At 38.1% G+C, this 23,283-nt stretch overlaps 1 protein-coding gene across 2 annotated transcripts in view; it reads right to left on the bottom strand.

Moving 5' to 3' along the window:
- The window catches only part of HTR1E (5-hydroxytryptamine receptor 1E), a 77,050-nt gene that overhangs the window by 46,819 nt on the left and 6,948 nt on the right, over positions 1 to 23,283 (bottom strand). The window contains exon 2 of one of the 2 annotated variants that reach the window (XR_002126144.1): positions 6,185 to 6,265. The exons of the other annotated variant lie outside the window; for it this stretch is intronic. The gene's annotated coding sequence lies outside the window, so the exon portion shown is untranslated. Of the gene's footprint in view, positions 1 to 6,184; positions 6,266 to 23,283 lie in introns of those variants that run through there. 2 annotated transcript variants of the gene reach the window in all.

Below are 23,283 nucleotides of genomic sequence, written 5' to 3'. Positions count from 1 at the left end.
AAAGAGGTAGAGGCGTGATCCAACCTGTCCATTTTAGTTTAAGAGTTGTATACTTTTCATTACACCACAGGGCTTCAGTGATACTAATATCTGGATAGAGGTTTCCTTTGTTTGTAAATCTGTTAACAGGTAAGATTAACTGTCCATAAAGTCTCAATTATTTCCTCCTTACTTTTCTCTCCCCTCATTTCATCTCTTTTTTTCTTTGGACTAATGGCTTTACCTGACTTTTGTTTTTGGCTCTGTTTTTTCCTCTTCTTTCTTCTTGGTAATATTATTCTTCTCTCAAATTCCACATGGCCAAGGCATTTCCTATATTTAAATCTTGATGAGTCTGAAAAATTATGAAACTACTTTATCCTTTTATCCCTTACAACCCTCCAAGAAAGACTGTATCAGTTAGAACTACTTAGTTATAGAGAAAAACCACTTATTTGTTATCATTCCTGGAGTTACTTGCTTATAGCAAGTCTGGTGTGTGTGTGTGTGTGTGTGTGTGTGTGTGTGTGTGTGTGTGTGTGTGTGTGCGCGCGCGCGCGTACAATCCCTGGATGGAAAATGCTTTTGGCATTGCCTGGGAAGGTGAGACTGGGATTATTTGTTGAGCCTACTAGGGCAATTGTCCTCAACTCAGGCAGTACATTAGAACCACCTGGGACACTTATACAAAATGCTGATGACTGGAACCCACTCCAGAACCATTAAATCAGAATCTATGGTGGTAGGGCCTGACACTGGTATTAAACAGCAAAAACAAAAACAACAAAAAAATCCTAGGTGAATAAAATATGCAGTCACATTTGAGAACCACTGCATTGAGGACTTGTAATGTTTTCAGTTGAGAATCATTGAGAATTCCTGAACTGGGACTCAGAAGGTGGGGGGAGTGGGATAGATTCTATGCCAGGAATGGGAGCCTCACTATCAGGTAGGGAACACTTCTGTAGATGGTAAGTAGATTCAGAATTGCCTACCATTAGTGGTTAGCTCTGGTCACACTTTGGGTCAGAGCATCAGTGAGCAGCCCCAGGATTGATGGAGGAGCCCCTTAGACAGCTCCACTGAAAGGGATTAGGAAGCCCAACATGCTGAGTCCCTCAAGTCAGGATTGGTTTGGAGGCTGCATATGGGGCATGGAGTGAGGTGGAACTTGGCCTAAAGAGGCAACAGAAGCAAGGCAGAAGGTGATGTTAATTGAGCAGATTTGGTTCTAAAGCAACAGCCCGAAAAAACCAACAATCTGGAGGTGGATGAAGCACAGAAATTCGGAGAACATGTCTCTAATGATGTTCCTTTTCATTTCTTTAATGGTGCTGTATGGTTTCCTTTATTAAATTATCAGTTGCAATTTTATGTAAAAGTTATCATTCCTACAAATGAAATAATTCTTCATAATGGCAGAGCATTAAACAATCTAAGGATACTAAAATTAATAAACATTAGTTATTTGTGAAGGTTTATTTTACTGCTGTTTCATTTAACTCTTCAGTATGTGAATCACTATTTTAAGAGGATTTGTTAAGCTATTTTGAGGACTTTTGTTCAAATTATAACTTATTACTGGTATAAAGAGAAGTCAAAGTAATGCAGTGTAATCATACTACATGCTCTTTTAACTTAGACAAATCAAATTACCCATGCTTGAAAAAAATAAAGGCAGAGGGAGGAAGAAATAATTTAAATACTGCAAACAATTCTGCTATATCACTAAATGTGTATGGCCCTCTATCACATTTTGTGATTCTTGTATTTATTGCTTATACCACATATTTATGCATATGTATTACTGAATATAATTATAGTATAAAACTGCATATATTCATGTACATAGTATTTTATAAGCAACATGCAGGAATTTCACAAATAATTGTAAATATATATACTTGACTTTTGTCTTGTGTGCTCATAGTGCAACCTATCCCACATCCCAGGATACTATTCCAGTGCATATTGTTGAATTCCTACAGGTGACTGTATCAGCTTTCTTCATCATCACATGACAATTTAGGTTTTAGAATGGAGGACTGGATATTGTCAGGAAGCCTTTCTAGCATGCATTGCCCAGATAAGCTGCCTCTCCTCTGGGTCCCATAGCACCCAGCATGCACTTCTCTCTTGGGTTTTTCTAAAATTATGTCCTGGACTGAATGGTAATTTTTGCTTGTGTGTTTGTCTCACCCATAAGACTATGAGGACCTTGATCACAGAGCCTGTTCCTTGTGTTTCCAGTGCCAGGCATCGTGTTTGGCATGTAGGAGGTGCTTGACAAGTATTTATAGGGTAAATGATTATATTAGTCTCTTCATATCTAGGTCTGAGCAGTTTCACAACTGGTTAAGATAATTCTCATTCGATCCCTGTATTTCAGACCCAAACGACTTCAGGCAAATGGTTTTTGCTTTTTTCCTTTACTTGCTCCAGGCTTGGAGACCACACACCCACATTTTATAAACCGTTCCATTGTTCATCACCAAGAAATTCTTAATGTGCAAACAGAATTTCACCTGCTTTATGTGATTCACAATCTTCTTGTGAACAAGAAGGTACATGGAAAAACTTCTTTTGAAAAGGCAGTTCTTATTTAGAAGATTAGCCTTGAGAATTAATGGCAAGGCAGAAAGAAGCACAGGTCATGGGTTGTCGATTTATTGTTTCTCTACAAGCGATGTTAACCTCATTCCAGTTTTTGTTGGCAATGGTACCCTTCCACACGGATGTATTTATGTTCATGCATCTGTTTTCCCACACATTTTTAGTACTGGCAGACATTCAGTGTATGGGGCTGAGCCACGTACCTTAGGAAAGAGTAAAGAAACCGACTGAGGGCTGCAGTGGACCAGGGACCTTTTCATGTCTTTCATGGATGGGTAGGTGCCATGCCTACCATTTCAGATTTAATGTGTCTCCACTCTTAATTGTAGGCAATCATATCAGAGTCTTCCTTTTTCTTTAGCAGGTTTGACATTTCCCTCAATGCCAGTCATGAGCACGTATGCTTGGAGTCTGAACTTGTACCACAAGTTCATGTATTTCTTACTTATCTTCCCTGCTGTGCATGTCAGCCTGTGACTTTGCAATGACAGCAGAGGCACATAAGTAGCCAAATATGTTAAAGGAATTGGGAGTCATCAGAGAGCTCTGATTTAAAGGGGGTTACTCAGGTGCAGCTCTGCAAAAAAGCTGAATTTAGACTAGGTTAAAAAATGTGGACTATGCCCTCATCTGCACTTACCATTTGTTACTGACATAAGGATACATTCAATGATGCGTGTGTGTGTGTGTGTGTGTGTGTGTGTGTGTGTACATTACAAATCCCAAGGGCAAAATAAAGGTGACAGTCACTACTCAAAGCCATAACCTCATCTCTCTTCTCCTGTTCAACACGCTGCTTGTTTCTTTATCCAGGGTCGGAGCTTCTTAACAGCCAAGGAGACACCTCTGGCTAACAATACTGCTCTGACTCACTTGGCAAAAGAAGGGCATGGAAGTGAATCATTAAATCTGCTGATAAGAAGAAAATTAATTAGAATAGCCAGATGCTCAGGAAAAGAGTAATAAAATTTTACCCTGAGCTTGGGCAAATTAAACTTCCATAATTGATTTTAGTCACACTTCAGTTGTATTCAAGTTGGATGTGAAAGAATGGGAAAGAGTTAAATTCTGGTAGAATAATACACTTAGAAAAAGTATTCTCTTTTATTTCACACGTGATCTCACATTCGATCATTTAGCATTGTAATTAGGTATGACTTTTAATTGTAAAGGCATGAAGAGTATTTTAAAACAGATGCAGAAACCCAGTCGACTTCCATGGCAACAAGAGATTTTCTGAATCAAGTGAGCAACAAGAATATTAAAAAGGAAGAACTGACTCCCCAAATATTAGAAACTTATTTAAAACCAAGCTATTAAAGAACATAGTAGGATTTGGAAATATGACCAGGTTCTCTTGACAGTTTCTAGCTTTATTTTTATCACTGGCGCCGTATTATTTTTTATTTATAATGAGATAAACATAGAGTTTATGTGTAAAGCAATTCAGAACTGTATTCTGACTCACCATTGTGGTACAAATAAATGTTTTTTAATATGGTTTTTTATTTCTTAAGTGGTAGAAATAAAATCCACAGTAGCAGTGGCAGCTATTTGAAGGCACGTGGGGTTAGTTAATTTAGGCATGAGGAGAGAGGCCTAAGGCCATTATAGCCAGCGGAGCATCTGAGATTAGCTATCCCATGATATTGTTAGGCTGGGAGAGAATCAGAGAGAAAACTGATTGAGGCTTGAAGATTAAGTGATGTGTCCCAAATTACCCAGAGAGGGGTTAACCCTATTGGAATTCTGTTCCTTTGACCCCCCCAGTCCAGCCTTTCTTTCATAAACCCCCATTTTCCAGGAGTGGTTGTCCCTGATCAACTCCTCTGGCCACCTGCACCTCAGCGGATCACCTGACAGAATATCTGTGATAGCAGAACATCTGCCTGAGCTGAGTCATAAAGAGGGTCTAACTGGTGAAGGTCACCAGCTGGAATAATGTAAACCCAAAAGATAAGCTTTTCAAACTTGACTGCCAAATCTTATCCTGATTTATCTGCACAACTTGTTCAGTGTGCCACTTAAGTTTGCTTGTTTACACAGTCTGCATTTCAATCTATTTATCTGTAAATTGGGTAGAACTGGTTGGCTTCCTTACTAGTACTCAAGAATATAGTGACATTAGGGAAGGTGTCACTACAGACAAAGTGGGGATTTGGAGCTACCTGGTCTCTGACAACAGCTTTATCTTGGCTCTGGGCTGAGATGAGACTGGAAAGCTAGGACTCACACTGCTGAACTTGGTTCTATTTTCTGATTCTCTTTCTAATCATTACTTAAAAAGAGTGTTAAAAGAGGTTCTGTCAGGAAGTGACTTGCCCCTTCTTCCTTACATATATATATATATATATAATTTTAGATGATATTAACATTTAAATCAGTAGACTTGAGTAAAGCAGATCACCCTACAGACGAGGGTGGGCCTCATTGAATTAGTTGAAGGCCTTAGGAGAAAAAAGACTAATGTCTCCTGAGGAGGAGGGTACTCTGCCTTCAGACTTCCATTGGGCTCGAGCTGTAACAACAACTCTTCCCTGGATCTCCAGCCTGCTGGCCCACCCTGCAGACTTTGGACTTGTCAGCCCCCACAGTAGTGTGAGCCAATTCCTTAAACTCTCTCTCTCTCTCTCTCTCTCTCTCTCTCTCTCTCTCTCACACACACACACACACACACACACACACACACACACACACACATCCTATTGGTTCTGTTTTCCTGGAAAACCCTGATAACACACAGCCTCATACTGTTTGGGAGCCAGGCCAACATGTATTGTAGGTACTTCTCTTCCCCAGCCTGTGACTGCTAGAATCCTTTGAACAAATTTTCTCTGGGGCCCTTGAAACAGTGTCTCTAACAAAGAAGAGAAAGGTACATTGGAAGAAGATGTAAAACTGGGGCAAATTTCTACATTTCCTTGCGGCTCCTGCCCCTTTGGAGTTGTGCCGCTGAAAACAACGGTACAAGGGCACTGGAGAACGGAAACTGAACAAGAACGAGGCGACTTTGCCATCACAAAACCTGCATTCTAGTTGGTGAAGGGAGAGGCCAAAAAACATCTCTACTGGTTAATGTTGCATTGTGAAGAGTGTTTTGAGAAAAAAAAAGGAAGCAAGGACAGACTGGAAAAAGAGTCGGTATGTAAGAGTGGTCACGGAAGGTGATTTCAATGAGCTGACATTTAAGTATAAGCTTCTCAATGACAGGTGCTTCTATTGATCAAGGACTACATGTTCTTTTTCAATTAAAACCCAGCTTAAAAAATTAAACAATATGTAAATATATCCTAAATGTAAAACATTTAAATAATATTGAAGCATACATAAGCAAAGGTGTCAGGTCCCTTTCCTCCTTCATACCACATTCCTCTTCCATGGGTTACCCATCATGCACCTTTGCCCACACATTTCCATGCATATGAGATCTTGCTAAGTCCTCATTCCACCACCTACTTTTTTTCCCATTTAACAACATACCTTTAAAATCTTTCCATGTAAATGCATATAAATCTTTCCCACTGAAAAAAAAATGATTTATTTTTTAAGAACTTATGAAACAAATGGAAAGCAGTAAACATTCAAATCAACTGACTTGGGAGATAGGCCCCACTGTGCTCCTTCTCCAATGCACATGATTGAGATGGCAGGGCTGAGGTCTTCACGGAGAGTCCTACAGAGTTAATAGGTAGGGGAAAAGTGACAGTGTAAGGGAAAGTTTATCTTGAATTCTGGAATTTAATTCTAACAATGTTTCACAAAAACACAAATGGTCTTGGCCAGCATCTATCATAAAAGTAAACTTCCAAATGTCCTAACAAATAGAGGTTATTTGATATAGATATTAAGAGGGAAAAAAAGATATTTCCTTTTTTTTTGCCTTTTTAAAAGGTTAAAGTGGAAAATTCTTCTTAGACTAGAATTATTTGGAATATGTTGCTCAAGTAGTCACCTCATAATTAGCTTTAAACAATGTTGTAAGTTTATTGTTTTTGAAAAGTCCCACAGTGCCAGATCCACTTGAGCAAAAATTCTTCCTGGTTTGGTGCCTAAGGGTGTTTTAAAATGTCCCCAAAGATATGCCTCCAAGGATTCTTAAATTCAGTTGGGTAGGTTTTACTGAGCTGTCTCAGTGCCATAAGCTTGCTGGGAATCTGAAGACTGGCTGTTTTAGCAATCCCACATTGTTTTATATACTGAACGACAAGGTTGGCATGTAGTGGAACTCAGCCATTGAACCCAGTGAAGACTAATAAAGAATCAAGCAAATAATCAAAACCCTAACTTTACAGTCTTCGAGCATGGCCAAACAATGTGCTGGGCATATTCATACACCGTAATCATTTAATTCTCATAGAACTCTGAGGTTGGTGAGGTTATTCTTTTTACGCACACACACACACACACACACACACACACGAAAATGAAACAAACAAAAAAATGTACCTAATGTGCACAAGGCCATAGGGCAAGTGAGTAGTATCCTAGCTCTTTCTGACTCTAAAAAAACCATGTTTTAAAAAATGTGTTTAATTTTTTAATGTGTCATTTTTCTCTCTCTCACACACACATATTCTCACATTCAAGCCTACACACAGTCATACACACTTAAGATTCTATTATCTAAAATGTTATTTTTAGGTTGAAGATTGAACACTCTTAGTTCATTGCTATGTAGGTAAACTACCACAGACTTAGCATCCTAAAACCACACATGTGTGTTGTCTCACAGTTTCTGTGATCAGGAATTTGAGCGTGACTTAGCTGAGTCCTTTGCTTAGGGTCTTACAAGGCTGCAATCAAGGTGTCTGTCACAGGCTCAAAGACAGAAAGATCCAATTTCAAGCCTCCTCAGATTATTGGCAAAATTAATTTCCTTGTAGCTGTAGGATTCACGACAGCCTGCTTGTTTAAAGTTCAGAATGGAGAGAGGGAGAGAAAGAGAGAAAGAGAGAGAGAGAGAGAGAGAGAGAGAGAGAGACTCAAGAACTTCCATTTTCTTGTTTGTTTGTGCTGGCTGTTGGTCAGAGACTGCTCTCAACTCCTAGAAGTCACCCCCCAGTTCTCTGCCTTATGGTCTAATCTGTAGTTCACAATATAGCTGTTTGCTTCTCCCAGGTCAGCAGGAGTGTGAGAGTATGTCTGCTAGCAACACCCAGTCTTACATAATGGAAGGGAGTGGCATCCCTTCACCTTTGTGTATTTCACTGGTTAGAATCAAGTCACAGGTCCCATTCACACTGAAAAGGAGGACAGTACACAAAGGCAGGAATACCAAAAGGTGGAATCATTGGGAATCACTTTAGGGTCTGTCTACCACAAAGACTTTTCCAAGTCTTTAAACTGTGAGATACTGGGCCTGATGAAACCTCCGCCCTTCACCCCTTACAAGCACCAATAGCAGAAGGAGTGGCTGTTGTATGAAACCCAGTTGGAAAGTTATCACGTTTATATTAGTGCTTGAATAGACAGACCAATGGAACAGAATAAAAAATCCCCAAATATATTCCAGTGCAAATGGAAATTTTGATTATGATAAAAATGGCAGCTAAAACCACTGGGAAGATAATGGACTTATAAATAAGTGGCGTTGGGAAAATTGGATTGCAGTTTGAAAAAGATAAAATTAGATCCATACCAGAATTCCAAATTAATCAGAGTTCCAAATGCAAAAATGAAACTAAACAAGAACAGAAGAAAATGTAGGTCAACTCCTTTATAGCCCAGGGGAAAAGCCTTTATAAAAGCAGAATCTAAATGCAATAAAAGAAAATATTAATAAATTTGACTATATTAAGAGAAGTTACACAGCACAACACAGACACACACAAATACACAGAAAGAAAATATTTGTAGCACGTATGGAAGATAAAAGTCTAATCTACCTAATATAAAAAGAGCTCCTTAAGTGAAAAAAACCAAACTCAACATACAAAATGGTCAAAAGACATGAATTGACAGTTCATAGACAAGATGAATAGATGAATTCTAAATATATGAAAACATGCTCAAATTCTCTCTACTCATAATAAGAGAAATCCATAAAAAAAAGCTATACTGTAATACTATTTCTCACTTAGCAGACTGGCAAAAGTTAAAACAAAACTGACAATATACTTTACTGGGCAAGGTTGAGAGAAAATACCACTCCCCCACACTGCTAATATGGCAATCAGACAATATCTAACAAACCTACACATATATTTACATTTTGACTTAGCACTCACATTTGTAGGAATTCACTATATGACTATGTTTTACCCTTGTCTTAGTAATCCTACTTCTGTGAATTTACCTCTAAAAATATAAAAAAAGCCCAACATTAATCATTGCAATGTTATTTTAAAAGTAAAATACTAGAAATAACTTTTTTTTTAAATTTGAAAATACGTTATTGCCAAAAAATGCTAATCATAATCTGAACCTTTTTGCTGGTGGAGGGCTTTGCCTTGATGTTGATGGCTGCTTAGTGATCAGGATGGTGGTTTTTGAAGGTTGGGATGGCTGTGGCAAGTGTTAAAATACGACAACAATGAAGTAGAAACAACTTTAAAGCTCTTGCACACGCTGTTGGTTGAATAAGCTATGGTTCATCCACACAACAGTGTACTATGTAGTCATGAAAAATAATCAAGAGGAACATCTCTTTGAACTGATATGAAGCTATGCCCAAGATATACTTATAAGCAACAAAAGGCAAGGTGTACAAGAATATATCTACTTTTTGTGGAAGACAAAAGGTAAATGTATGTCTTTAGTTTGCAAAAAGAAACACAAGAAAGATAAACCAAAAATTAATGCAAATAGTTACCTGTGAAAAGTGGGTAAGAATGAAGTAAAAAGAGTAGACACATTTACTTCTCTAAGTGTACTTTAAAATATACATATATATATATATATAGATAGATAGATAGATATTCTGACTTTTGAACTTCATAAATATTTTACGTGTTCAAAGAATAATGAATTGAAAAACAATGGAAAAAAGCAAATTATAAAATGGTGTATAATTAGAAACAATGTACCTAATCAAACTGATAATATAGTGACACATACTCTATAATACTAAATGATATATATTCTAAAGAGGAAAATAACTGCAAAGAAATCTTGACCTTTATTCAGGAGCTTTATTGTTAGCAGTGATTATTGGTACCATAATTATGAAATTATTTTGTGCATGCAGCAGGGTAGAACACGTGAGAAAGCATATTATTGTAGTTGGAAACAAGAGTTCTCACTATGAAAGAAGAGAGACATAAATATATAATGGGATGGTGAGGAAGAACCCTGTGTGTTAGATATGAAGTGCAAACATTAATATAAATCAGTAATTTAAAACCGTTTTCCTAGTTCTATTCACTAAGAAAGCCTAGAAGCAATGAAACCATAGTAACAAGTATACCTAAAGCCCAAGTTGTGGTTTCTAAGCCCTATTCCCCATTAAAAGAAACCAGTACACCTTGGAGAAATGGATGATTCCAAATTGGTGTAGCGAAAGTCAAAAATGAGCCCAGACTATCTTGTGACTTAAAATAGTTCAACCTACACATTTATGTATACATATACACACATATAGACATACATGAATATTCATAATGTGTTTATATTTGTGTACATACACACACACACACACAACCACACACACACACACAACCACACACACACACACACACACACACACACACACAGAGACAGCCAGAGGGCAAATTAAGGTGGGAAAATGTTAAGAATTGTTGAATCTAGAAGAATATACCCACTTCCATGGTACTAGTCTTTCCATTTTTCTGTAGATTTGACATTTATCAAAATAAAACTTTGGAGTGCTGGAAAAACTTCAAGTGTAAGAATTAAAAATAATAGCAAAAGGTACTACATCCAGAACATAATTTGAAGGTTGAGTGTTTTAGCATCTTACAATTTTGGGTCTGCTTGACATTTGGAAAAAATTTCAAGGATGGGAAAGCATCATCTGTTATAGAAAAGTTCAAAGGAAGCCAGAGGAGGCAATACTAAATTTAGGAGAAAACTACGGAAGAGATATCAGAAGGTGGGTGGGCCAAAGTTCTTCTAAGCTAGAACAGTGTGATAAGGCGTCACTGAACCCACTGGCAGGCTCTCTGGAGGCTCTCTGGGAATACCAAATTTTGTTAAATTCTCATGCCTTCAACCTTCTTCTGCTGGACTTGAACAGTCAGGTGTTTCTACCTAAAGAGGAAGGCTCAGAGGAAAAGCCTCCAAGATACTGCAAGGAGCAGCCGCAGGCTGGGGTGGCAGAGCAAAAATACTGTACGTGGTCTCCTCCATTTCCAAGGTGGGATTTCACTTCTGTACTATGACACTGGGCATAAAATGACCTGTGGCAACTGGTCTCACTACCAAGTATCGGGGAGAGAAGTTCCACTTCTTTTCATGTGTGGAACATTCTGCTGTTTTCAAAGTGCTACCACCTAAAGACACGGTCTTATTTGATCTCGATAACCAACATATGGAGTACCAGCCAGAGCAGATATTTCAAATCTAGATTTCGCAGGTGACAAATTGACAGAGAGGAGGCCCTGCCTGAGGTCACATGATTGGCAAATGTAGATGGGGAGCTCATCTGCATGGGGCCATGCTCCCTCCTAATCGCTCTGTAGAAATAAATGGTGGTGCCAGCAAAAGATATGTTTGCCACAACAAGACTGCCAGGGAGGCTGATTGTTGCTGGACCTCTGGGAAGTATAGGAAAGTGGGGTGAAGTCCTAAGACAAGGGCTCAGGGAAGCTCCTGAAAATCATGCTGGCTATCAGGAAGCAGACAGTCCATTTGCTCTCGCTTATGCTGCACTCATTTCCCAGACACATCCTGTGATGGTGCTCTAGAGTATTTCTTTCATTATGGGATGCTCCCAAGATAAGGGGGAAAAACATGCAGCAGACCAAGTTTGACTTCCATTAAATATTGTTTACAAACTCAAAAGAACAGAGGCTATTTGATAGGCATTTCAGATTCAGAAGGAATAAAAGAAAATGACAACCTTGTTTTCAATTTCTGTTGCACTTGCCTGCTACTGATGTGGTAATAGAGTACTCATTTCACTTGGGGAGCTGTCTATCTCACGGCATGCAGTCTTTGTCATTATACACTGACAGAAAGTGCCTCTGGGTCTCTCATCCTCTGGGAAGGATCCCACAACCTCCCTTCCCACAGGATGGGCTCCCAGCAACCATGTGTCTATTCTATGGCTCTCCACCCAGACACAGTGGACAACCTGGGTGAATAGCTGCCCAACTGGTGTCAAGAGACATGCACACTGGTGAAGCATGGGACAGTCCTGCCTGGTCTCGAACCCACACACCAAAGAGGAGAAGAAAGTCATAGAATAAAGTTAGTTGTCTTATTGAGAGGAGCACAGCAAGATACCTCATGATGAGAGGCAGGCAGCCTGACTAAAAAGGGAACTCTCCTAGGCTCTGCTAGCTTTACCATTCCCAGTTCCAGCCGCTGTAGTGTCTGGACATGCATATATTATCTTTGACTTCCTTGAAATATCACTTGCTGGAGGTTGAAAAAAGGCCGTGATATTTTGCAGTCTTTCCATCAGGAGGTGGACCTTATGAGTTACTTTGACCAATAGAATATGGCAGAAATGAAATTGTGTGAGTTTTGAATCTGGGTCTCAAGAGCTTCTCGGCTTCCTCCATTGCTCTTTTGGGATCCCTGTGACCACCACATGAAGACACCTTGTCTAGTATCCTGGATGTCGAGAACCACATGGCCCACCTGCTTCCTTTACACAGGCTGACAGCCTGGCAACCCTCAGAAATGTGAGAATATACTAGATCATCAGGCTTATTATATATGACCTGCCAGCTGTGTGCAGATGCAAGAGTAATCTCAGCAGGGACCAGCTGAGCTGGACCACAGCAGAAACTATCCAGCCAATCTCCAAAATTGAGTTAAAAAAGGGGTGCTCTTTTATGTATTAAGTTTTGGGGGTCATTTGTTATTCAATGAAAGCTAACTGATACAACCCTGCATCCTTCTGATACACCTCCTCCCAGCTTATTTTTCCCTAAGCTTACTTGAAGTGTGTAGTTTTGTATCTGTGCATGTTTTTACCTGCAAAGACTCCTAACTAAGAGAGAAACTTTATCAATAGAGAAGGCTACAATTAAGAGAGCTACAGAGAACGTGGAACTGAGTAGCTGAATCACTCAGGGCGGCACACAGAAAGAATACCATTATTTGTATCATGTTGTAGTGCAACGATTGATTAATTTAAGCAAGGAACCCACCCCAACACCAATGGATGCCAACAAAACATGTTTATCATACCCTTTACCTCATGATCCTTGTCCTGTGGGATGTAATATATTCTCTGCTCTGGTAGCCAATTTATGGTTGCAGTGAAGAGTTTTGCATTTTGTATTTTTTTCTAATTTGTGGTTGCTAATTTTTCCATTTAACCACTGCATTGCAGGATGCAGAGGAGTGTCGTCTGAACAAAATGGAGTCTGATCTAGAGGGAAAATGGACTAATCTGGAAATCATTCACTTTAAAGAGGGGTCCATTGATGGCATTTTTGACTAATTGGATTATCTGCCTTTAGGAAGAGGATGGGTGAGAGTGTAGTTTAATGTAAGATAGTTAAATCACATTTGGCAGGGAGAGCTCTTAATAAATGGGAAGAAAGGTAGGAGTGTGTGTGTGTGTGTGTGTGTGTGTGTGTGCGTGCGCGCGCACACACACGCGCATGTACAGACATGTGCCAGCCAAAAGGAAGAATAGACAACTTTTGGGGTAGTATCTCTGCAATCCACATCCTCTGTTTTCTGCACACTGTTTCCCTCCTGCTAGGATTAGATTTCCAGCAACCGTGTTTGTGTTCCATAACCTCACCCCCTGGACATTGTTGATTGGGCCAGAGCTAGACACCTAACTATAGCTGGGCCAATCAGTCTCTTTTTAAATATCTGAAACTGTAAGAGATGCTGAATTGTTTGAATCTGGATATCTAAACTAAGGAGCTGTGGAACACCTGTATTTGGCCACATGCATGCAGAAGCTCTGAAAACCAAACCAGAGAGAGGATAACAAGGGAGGGGAGGGGAGGAAAGAAAAGAGAGACACATGCACACTGGGTTCCAGATTCTCTCTCGATAACTGCCTAACAGCTAGTTCTGGCTCTTGAATTCCACCAGATATCCTAGCATCTTCTAATAAATTCCCTTTATGATTAAGCTAATTTGAAGTGGGAATATGTTACTTGTAATCAAGAGAGCCTCAGCTAAGGAAGATTCACATCAATGAAATGGTAGTTATAAGTTTCTTAACAATCAAATAAAAGGACATTTGCCAACACTTGGTTGTGTTGAGTTTCTATTTTACTTTCTGGTACTTATGCCAGTAGTGAATCTGGGGACCAAAAATATTGTGTACCACTTTAAATTCCATTCATATTACATATTAGAAGAAAAACATTTTTTCAGTTTCACAGGGTATATTTAAATAGACATAACTATTCTTTATTCTTCCAGTGAATTGAGTTTTGAATATATACTTTATCAATCTACAATTCAGTTTTGAAAAATTAGTATACATATCAGTTAGTACTTAAACACATGTAAGAGGGTAATTATTACCAGTTTAAAATCTGCTTAACAATGAATGCTCTTCTAGCCTGTCTTTTTCCCTAGTGGTAATTCTTCCCAGAGTTCATAAATCAATATAGCCATAGTTGTTCACATAAGAAATGAAACTAGTTTTAAAAATGGCACTAATTTTCTCCTTAAAAGTTTCTTTTAAGGAAAAAAATACTAATCAATTTAGATTTAATGATGACATATGGAGGCTCTCACAGTCTAGGCTGGAAGTAATGCTATTTAAATTGTTTTCTTATTTTTGGAGGCAAAAAAAAAGTTAAAAACTTTATGAAAGAAAAACAAATACTTCAAAGGCTGTGTTGGTGAAGTACAAAGTTAAGGTCTGATAAGGAGATTTTTAGGTTAGCTTAATCAGTGTACATAACTAGACAGTGCATCCAACACCCACCCTGCCAAAACAATTGAGAGGGGGAAAAAAAATCTACATTAGTGATCCTCATTAACCAAGTTCATATTTGAATTGGCTACTTTTGTCTGTATTGTCACAATCATAAAGTCCTTTGAGTATGATAAGGCTTCATTATAGAATCTGAAATAATGTCTATAATACTATTAAAGTCGTCGTGATGAGGAAAGTTCTTCCACGAACCATTGAACTCTCCTCCCCAAACAAGTGGTGAAAAATCTGAGCATGGGATGAATGAAAAGTTATGAGTGGATGAACCTTTCTGTTTCACCTGAGAAGATGGTCACCCTTGCAGAATGGATGCAGCTCAATTTCATTGTGAAAGAACAGGTTAAAAAAAATTCTCCCAACTCTGACACTGTAATAGGTTTTAGGGTTTACTCCACATCTGTAGGCATTTTAAGCCTGAAAGGCATTTTTGACCGAATCTGGTAACTTACTTGGAAAGATGACAAAACTGAGGCCCAGAAAGGTTTGATAATTTTGCCATGGTTACAAAGATAATTCAGCAAAACCTCAGAACCAACAACAAAGCAGCTGTCATTATATTTGAGTGCTTATTAGGCAGCAGGTGCTAGGCTCACACATTGTATGTATTTTCTCATTTTGATTCTGACAATCCTATGAAATTTGTAATATCATCATCATTGCACAATATTATTACTATAATTTTACAGATGTGGAAACTAAGGCAGAGGGTAGTTAAGTACCTTGCTCAGTGCCAGGCAGCCAAGAAGTGGCAGAGCTGTATTTGAAGTCTGATCTGACTGTTCCAGAGTCTCAGGCCAGGGACCTCCCACCACACTCTATTCCTCCATGCTTCCCATTTCATCAGAGCCTTACAAGGCCTTACGGAAAACTCCTGTATTCAAAGAAGAGGTTGTATTTTAATAACAGGAGATGGTAGCTATCTGAAAATGTTTTTTAATAATAGAATTTAAAAGGCAGTCTGGACTTGAATAGTATGACCTTAAATATTAGGTAACATGCTTTTTCAAATAAGATAGTGGGATTTTGTTATAATTCAAAGGAATGAACTGCCTCTTAATCTTTAACAGTGACAAGGAATTTGAACATTATATTCTTATTTAGAAAATGTTTTATTCACTGTGCATTTAGGTATTAGACTAATTCTCTGCAGAAAAATTCACCAGGCAGCTGTGTATTCATTTGCCATATGCCACGTTCTCTCTGAGCCAGACATGATGAAATCTGATTTACATTTGAGAGAGGCCAGCTGCCTCCCCCAGCAAACATGCTCACCCAGTGCTCAGCAGGTAATGGGAACCTACTAACTAAACACAGATTGATTTAAGCATTCTGCATAAGCAACTGGTTTAGTAGGGAGGTATATTTTATTTACAAAATAAAAAGCTGGGAAGGGTACCAAGTATTTCTTTTCCACTCACCTTGTAATAATAGAAATCATAATAAAACATATTTTAATTTTAATTAAAAAGTGAATTTAACTAAATTCATTATAATAAAAGATATTCAGTTATATAAGCTATTTTGAGCTATTAGTCATAACCTACAGTCTTAACAATAGGGCCTGATAACTGCTAATTGTTATCATAAACCTGTTTTGTGGGCTCCAGGCTTCTCTCAAATGCTTTTGACAGAAGCATTCAAACATGTAGACACAAACTCTCTCAAAGCTAAATGCTTAAATCTGTTACAAAGATGATGACATGGATAACTTTTGAGAAGGTCCACTAAGCAGAGAAGAGAGAAGAGCTCGGTTGGAATTTGCAACAAAAAACATAGAAAATATATGTCATGACTTTTCTGACAACCCAATAGTTTGGCCAATAAATCCCTACATGTGAGAAATTTACCCTCCAGTGTTTCAAGTTCAGAATAAGAACAGTAGCAGCAGGGGCACACTTCTAGAACACGTACAAAGTGCCAGGCACTGTTCTAAGCACTTTTCACATAGTAACTTGAATCCTTCAAAACCTTGTGAAGTAAGTATTAGGATTCTCCTCATTGTAGAGGTAAGGAAGCTTGAGGTGGGGAAAGGTCATGTAATGTATGTGATGGAACTAGGGTTTACCTCCAGATCTGTCTTAACCACACCTCTAAAGTTATAAACTATGTACTGATACTATCTTAATCATCACTCATTTTCATCAATTGAGCATAGAAGATCTCTGAATTAGTGACGATCCTTCCAAGCACAAATAAAAGAAATCCTCTTAAATTGGTTTTAGCAAAAACAAACAAACAAAAAAACAAGGACTGTATCTGCTTGGGAAACTTCAATGTCCAGGGTAGATCAGGCACTGGTGGATCAGAAAATCAAACAGTGTAATTAAGCACCTTTCTCCATCTTTTCTTTTCCATGTAACCTTTTATCTTTAGGAGGCTCTGCCCTTATGCCAGGTCCCAGAGGTTCCAGGCACAGGTCCTCATATCTCCAAAGCAGTATAGACATAATGCCTTGATGGCCCCTGTAAACCCCTGAACTAAGTTTCATTGATTTTGAGTGGTCTGCTCTGGATCATGGGCCATACCTGAACTAAGCACACTGGCCAGGGGAGCAAGATGATGCGATTGGTCTGGGTCACATGCAACCTTGGAGCAAAGGGTGCATTCAGTTTGACCTGAACCATACACATCGAGCGTGAAGAGATGTGGTCCCTCAAGGAAAGTCAGGGCACTGTTACCACAGAAGGGGGATGGGTGCTGGGTAGACAAGAAACGACAGATGGCCACCCTAATTAGGCTGTTGCTTTGGCAATTTCCAGCACTAAAAGCCTATAAATTCCTGCCAAAGGAGGGAAGGAAGGGAAAAAGGAAGAGAGGGCTATGATGTGTATATAAATCCTATCAGCACTTACGTTACCAAACCTCATTTGCCCCTAGTGACTTCAAGGGATCCTTTGCTACAGAACTTTTACTAAAATAATCAGAATAATGAAGGACAAAGATTTATGCAAAACATTTCTTTCACACTATAATTTTATAGTACTATATTAAAAAAAAACTGGGGTGACAACCTGAAAGTCCAATAGTAATGATTGGTTAAATAAGTTATGGTATATCCTTATAATAGAATCTTATATACTTATTAGAAGTTATGTTTTTTAAAGAATATTTAATTATATGTGAAAGTATTGAAGATAAAATGTTAATTGCAAAAAAGTGAATTGGATCAAAAATACAAGTATGCTTCAAATTTTGTTAAAAAAGAAAAATTTATTTTCTGCCTATATAAAGGAAAACACAGGGGAGGGGGCAGAAATACATCTAGGTATCAATAGTGACTATCTCTTGATGATGGGGTTTTGAGTAATTTTGATAATCTGTATACTTTTGTGTATTTCCACATTTTCTACAATGAATATGTAATGCATTTATAATCAGTGGAAAACCCTTAAAGTAGTTGAGCAGAGAATTTTAAACTTTACCTGTTTTGTACCTATAAATTTGTGTCAGTTTACAGTGAGAGGAGAAATGTAGGTAGCACAAGAATCAAACATAAAACACTCTTTGAGATAACCAAGAGCTGGTTATATTTGCCTACTTCAAAAGGCTGTTTGGTAAGTTCTTTCTTTCATAACTATAAGACTTGATTATACACTAGAAGAATGTTTATACAGGTGTGCTTAATTCTAGAGCACTTGATATAGTGTCAGATAATTCAAGTTAATTAGATAAAGATAATTATTTATATTACAAAAAATACTAGTTATATTACAATATCTCACGTGCATGGTAAAATTCCACTAGATATATGGAAACCCTCTCTGTACATTTGAATTATGAGTCAGTTTCCAACAATTCTAACTGCATCTACCTTTCAGGACAGCATATCTAATGTGCAAAGCAATATAAGATTAAGCCATATAAAGTTACTGTAAAAATTGGGAGTAGCAGGATTTGATACAAACATTTAAAACATAACTGGTAAAAATCACATCTGTTTAATTCAATTGTTAACAAAGGAACAAGAAGCAGTAACTGAAAATATAATCTTGTTATCATTGCTGCCATCAGCATCATCAGCATCATCTAATTTCTTAGGTATCAGCATAATTTTATGTATACTACCACATTTTATCTTAGTAAGGCTGTTATTACCTTTGCTCTTATAAGAAAGCTAAGGCATGAAACAAATAAATGGTTTTTCCAAGGTCACACACAGAATAAGATGTAGAATTCAGATCTCTTAGTCCTTGGTTTGCTGTTCTTATATCACCACCTGCAATTTGGAACTAGATTCTCAATGGTAATAAAACTAATAAAATCTTGATTTTACATGGATCTTACATTTTACAAGTTTTTTTTTTACGTAGATTATCTAATTTCAGTCTAAGAACAGTTCCATGAGGTAATAATATCAACAGCTGATATTAAATTGAGCCCTTATCAAACCACTTTTTGTGTGTTATCATATTGTTGTAGGCAGCCTTAAGATGGCCCTCAGTGATTCCTTGCTTCTGGTGTTCAGGCCCTTGTGTAACTGTGTCCTCTTGAGTGTGGGCTGGAACTAGTGACTTGCCTCTAATGAAAGCAATACAGCAGGAGTGATGGGATGTCACTTCTGCGATTAAGTTACACAAAGACTGTGGCTTCCATTTTGGAATTTCTCACTCTTAGCCCTTGTTCGGAAGAAAGCAAGCTACAACATCTGGGAAAAGCAGGGTGTGTTGATAATAGCCCATGTGGCAATGAACTGTAGTCTCCAGGCAACAGCCAGTCAGGACCTGAGGCTTGTCAACAGCTACGTCAGTGAGTCTGGAAGCATGTTTTCTCCTAGTTGAGCCTTGAGATGTGTGCAGTCCTGGTTGAAACTTTGCAGTCTTGTGAGAAACTTGAGTCAGAGGACCCTGCTATGTGCCCAGATTCCCAACCCCCATAAAGCATGAAATAATATGTCTGTTGTTTTAAGCCTTTAGGCTTTGGGGTAATTTGTGATGCATGTTTTTTGATTCTCATTATAGCCCTATGAGGTAAGACTATTATGCCAGCCCCATCTAACAAATGAAGAAGTTAATGTTTAGATAGGTGAAGTAATTTTTCCTAACGCAAGCAGTTAACAGTGGGCAGAGTTGGGGTAGGAAGCAGACTCCCTGGACACCTGAATTTGGGCTTGAGTCCCATGCAGCATTACCCCTATGAGTGAGACAAGAAGCAGTTTGACATAACACAGGTGATAATGTAAAGGCTGAGTCCCAACAGCACACTTGGATTTGAGAAACTCCTCTGAAAGGAGGCTAAGGTAGGCAGAGCAGGTATTACTGTCCTACTGTAATGATGACAAACCATGCAGCTCACACAGCCAGGAGGTGGGGACATTAGCTCAGGCCTTCTGACCCTAAGTCTCTGCTCTAGGCCTCCTCTTCCTTAGATTTATACTCATTTTTATTAAACAGGTAAACCATATGCTACAAAATTCACATATTTTAATATAATAACAATGATGTGTAGCAATCGCAATAACAATAATATGGAACCATCAATAATTAATTAAATGCAGGCTAATGTTAAATATGTCTGAGAAAGAGGCACTTAGTACAGTCAAGGCAATGTGAGAGATTATCCAAAAGTCAGTGGGACCTGGCTGACTGTCACCTTTTGGGTATAATGGTATAAATAGCCACGATGTGCTGGAGAAAATTGTTCCATCTGTATCACAGGAGCATTGCCTCTGCTACCAAACTGAAAAACGAATTAAGTCTTAAGAGCTTTGAGATTTTTGTTTTTGCTAAGTCATTTTCATCCCTTGTTAGTAAGATGCTTTATTTATAAGTAAATCACCACACCCTGGAGTCAGTACATTTTGGGCCTCTAATGCCTTAAGCATAAAGTAAGGCCTCAGGTGGCCTTTGGAAACAGGATTAGCATGTCACAGAATGGGTGAGGAGATTCAATTGCTTTACCAGTTTAGAATCTATGAAATAAAATATGCCAGGAATTTTATTTAAATTTCTTTATGAAAGAAATTCATCTTGTAAATTTACTTGTAAAATGGCCAATTACTCATTAAATGTCATATCTAATGCTAGATTTTTAAAAGAGCATCTGTATAAGGAATTGAATTAAATTTGCAGGGACAGAGTGAGCAAAAAGTTAAAACAGTTCTAATAAAAATATAATCAAAGTGGAAACCCTATTTCTTTCCCTGAATGGTTACTTAAATTATGCTGGACTGTATAGTTAGAAGAGTATTTATGGATTACTAAATATCAAGTTCTTGTGCCATAAGTGATAAAAATTTCCTTCAGTAAGGCAGAGTTCAACATTAAAATTTGGCAGTATGTAATAAAGTTTTAAGATGTAAGCTACTTAAGTAAGAATATAGTTCTTGTTCATTTATGATAATACAGGAGATGATTATTACAATGCCACACTGTATTATGGGGATAAATATTATAGAATTCATATGGATGAGTTTTGGAATGTGGAATCCTTTCCTGCAGGGTCCTCTCTCTCCATTTTCCTCACATGAGCTAGGCTTTCATTTCTCATTCTTCTTGGACTCTGACAAAATCTTCTTACATTTCTCAGGCCTGTTTTCTCTGCAGTGATTTGCAAGCTTAGTACAAATCTCTACAATCGTGTTGTTGCTAATCAGGCAAACTATTGGTTTTGTAGATTTTGTAGCTACCCCTCTTGTTGAATTCTCCTATCCTTTTGACTGGCATTTCCATTTATTCCCTTGAGTTTTCCTAGTCAATAATCTGTAAACAATAATACAGCTACTGCCTGACCAGAATTTATAAATTTATAACACCCCTTTGGTTCCTTTCCATTTCCTTCCCTTCCTTTTTCATTCAGATTAGTGTTAAATAATGATGGCATTACAATGCAGGCCTCCTTGCTTTATCTTTATAGTGCTTTACCAATAAGAAGGATTTTAGCTATTATTTTAGAAAGATAGTCTTATTGTGAAAAACTGTCCCTTTCTATTTCTAGTTTACAAGGAAATTTATTTCTTCTATTTCTAGTCTACTAGTTTTTAAAAGTTATGAATATATATATGGAATTTTATGAACTTTTGGTAATCTTTGAGATGAGCATTGGCTCATTGATGCAGTATTCTTGCTCAGTTTTAAAGGCAGTTTGCTTTCCCCATAAAGACTGGTAATAAAATATTTGCACCATGAGAGCAACATGTTTTCTTGTTTAAAGATTACATATCTCTAATCAGGGCTGTAGTTCTTTGAGAGTCAGTTCCCTTATATATTTTTCTGTTTCTTTAGCAGTAATAAAAACATATAGTTTTGTACATTATGCTGACCCCTGTAGATTCATCCCACCCAAAGTGTGGTTTGTAGATGAGCAGTGTCAGTGTAACCTGGGAGTTTGTGAGAAATGCAAATTCATGGCTTCCTCCCACCCTACTGATTAGCAGATTTGAAGGTGGGGACCAGGAACCTGAGGTTTTACATGCATTCCAGGTGATTCTTCTGAGCACTAAGGTTTGAGAGGCATCACTACAGAGCATGTGGAAATCATGTGACTTTCTGGGTGCAGAGCAATGGCTAACTGAACTCCAGAGTCACATCCTGGGATCAGTCTCTGCTTCTGTATCTAGAAAGGAGGGATCTATGAGTAAATTCAGTGTGGATATTCAGTGGTTGGAGAAAGTAGCACCCAAGGGCATTCTCTGGGGGCTTGAGGACATACCTGATCTGAGGCAGTGTTAAAAATAAAAGAGAAAAAACTCTTGCCAATAGGGTTCAAATCAGTAGAACTCAGTCCAAACCCATTTGTCTTTATTTTATACAAGGCCAGCTTCATATCCTTCACCTAAATTCAGGATTATTTCTACCATACCCCACACAAGAATAATTATGAAGATAACAGTTATAATAATACCTACCATTTCTTCACAGTATATATTGCACTACCCTTTCTTTACTCCTACAACACATCTATAAGGCAGGAACTGTCATCCACATTTTAGAGGTGGTACAACTGAGGCACAGGGCCATCAAATAATTTACTTTAGGTAATAAGAACACAATGAGGGAGGGAGCATTGGATTACAATCAATAGAGGCAAACTGGAGAATTGGAGTAAGAACATTGCAGAAAATTAATATGACAAAAGCCAAAAATCAGTGAGATTTTCTTAAAGAACCATGTTTCTTTTATAATGGTGCTTCTGCAGATGCTATAATGATTTCTGAAAGGAGACCAAACTGTGGGTGAAAAAGTAAGGGACACCCAGGAATGGAGCTGGATGGATGCAGAACACAGTGTGATGCTACCCTTTCTGGGCCATTAAAAGTTTATGGAGTGGATCTTTTGGTAGGAATTCACTAAACAGGAAAGTTGGGAGCAGCAGCCCCAGCACTGAAGGCAGAGGCGGAATGAATCATGAGGTCAGAGGCAGCATCTCCAGTTTAGGGGCTGCTGTGTCTGATGGGAGAGCAGGGATATCCCCAGCAGATTCTGCTCTGAGAGGTTCTTCAAGTTGACAGGTATCAGCCAGCCCCTTGTCAAAAGTGTAAAGTGTACAGCATAAAATCCCTTTCAGGATACTATGTTACTGAGCTGCATAGGCTGAGAGAGTAAGAAGAGGCTTTTCATGAGCAGTTTTCCAGTTATATTTGTCACTCAGCTCCAATTATAAAGGAGCAGTTATAGTAGTCTTTTTCAAGCATTGAATACAGGCATTCC

The sequence above is a fragment of the Hipposideros armiger genome, unplaced genomic scaffold (assembly GCF_001890085.2).
Source record: "Hipposideros armiger isolate ML-2016 unplaced genomic scaffold, ASM189008v1 scaffold_358, whole genome shotgun sequence".
NCBI lineage: Eukaryota > Metazoa > Chordata > Mammalia > Chiroptera > Hipposideridae > Hipposideros > Hipposideros armiger.
This window is presented reverse-complemented; position numbering and strand designations above follow the sequence as displayed.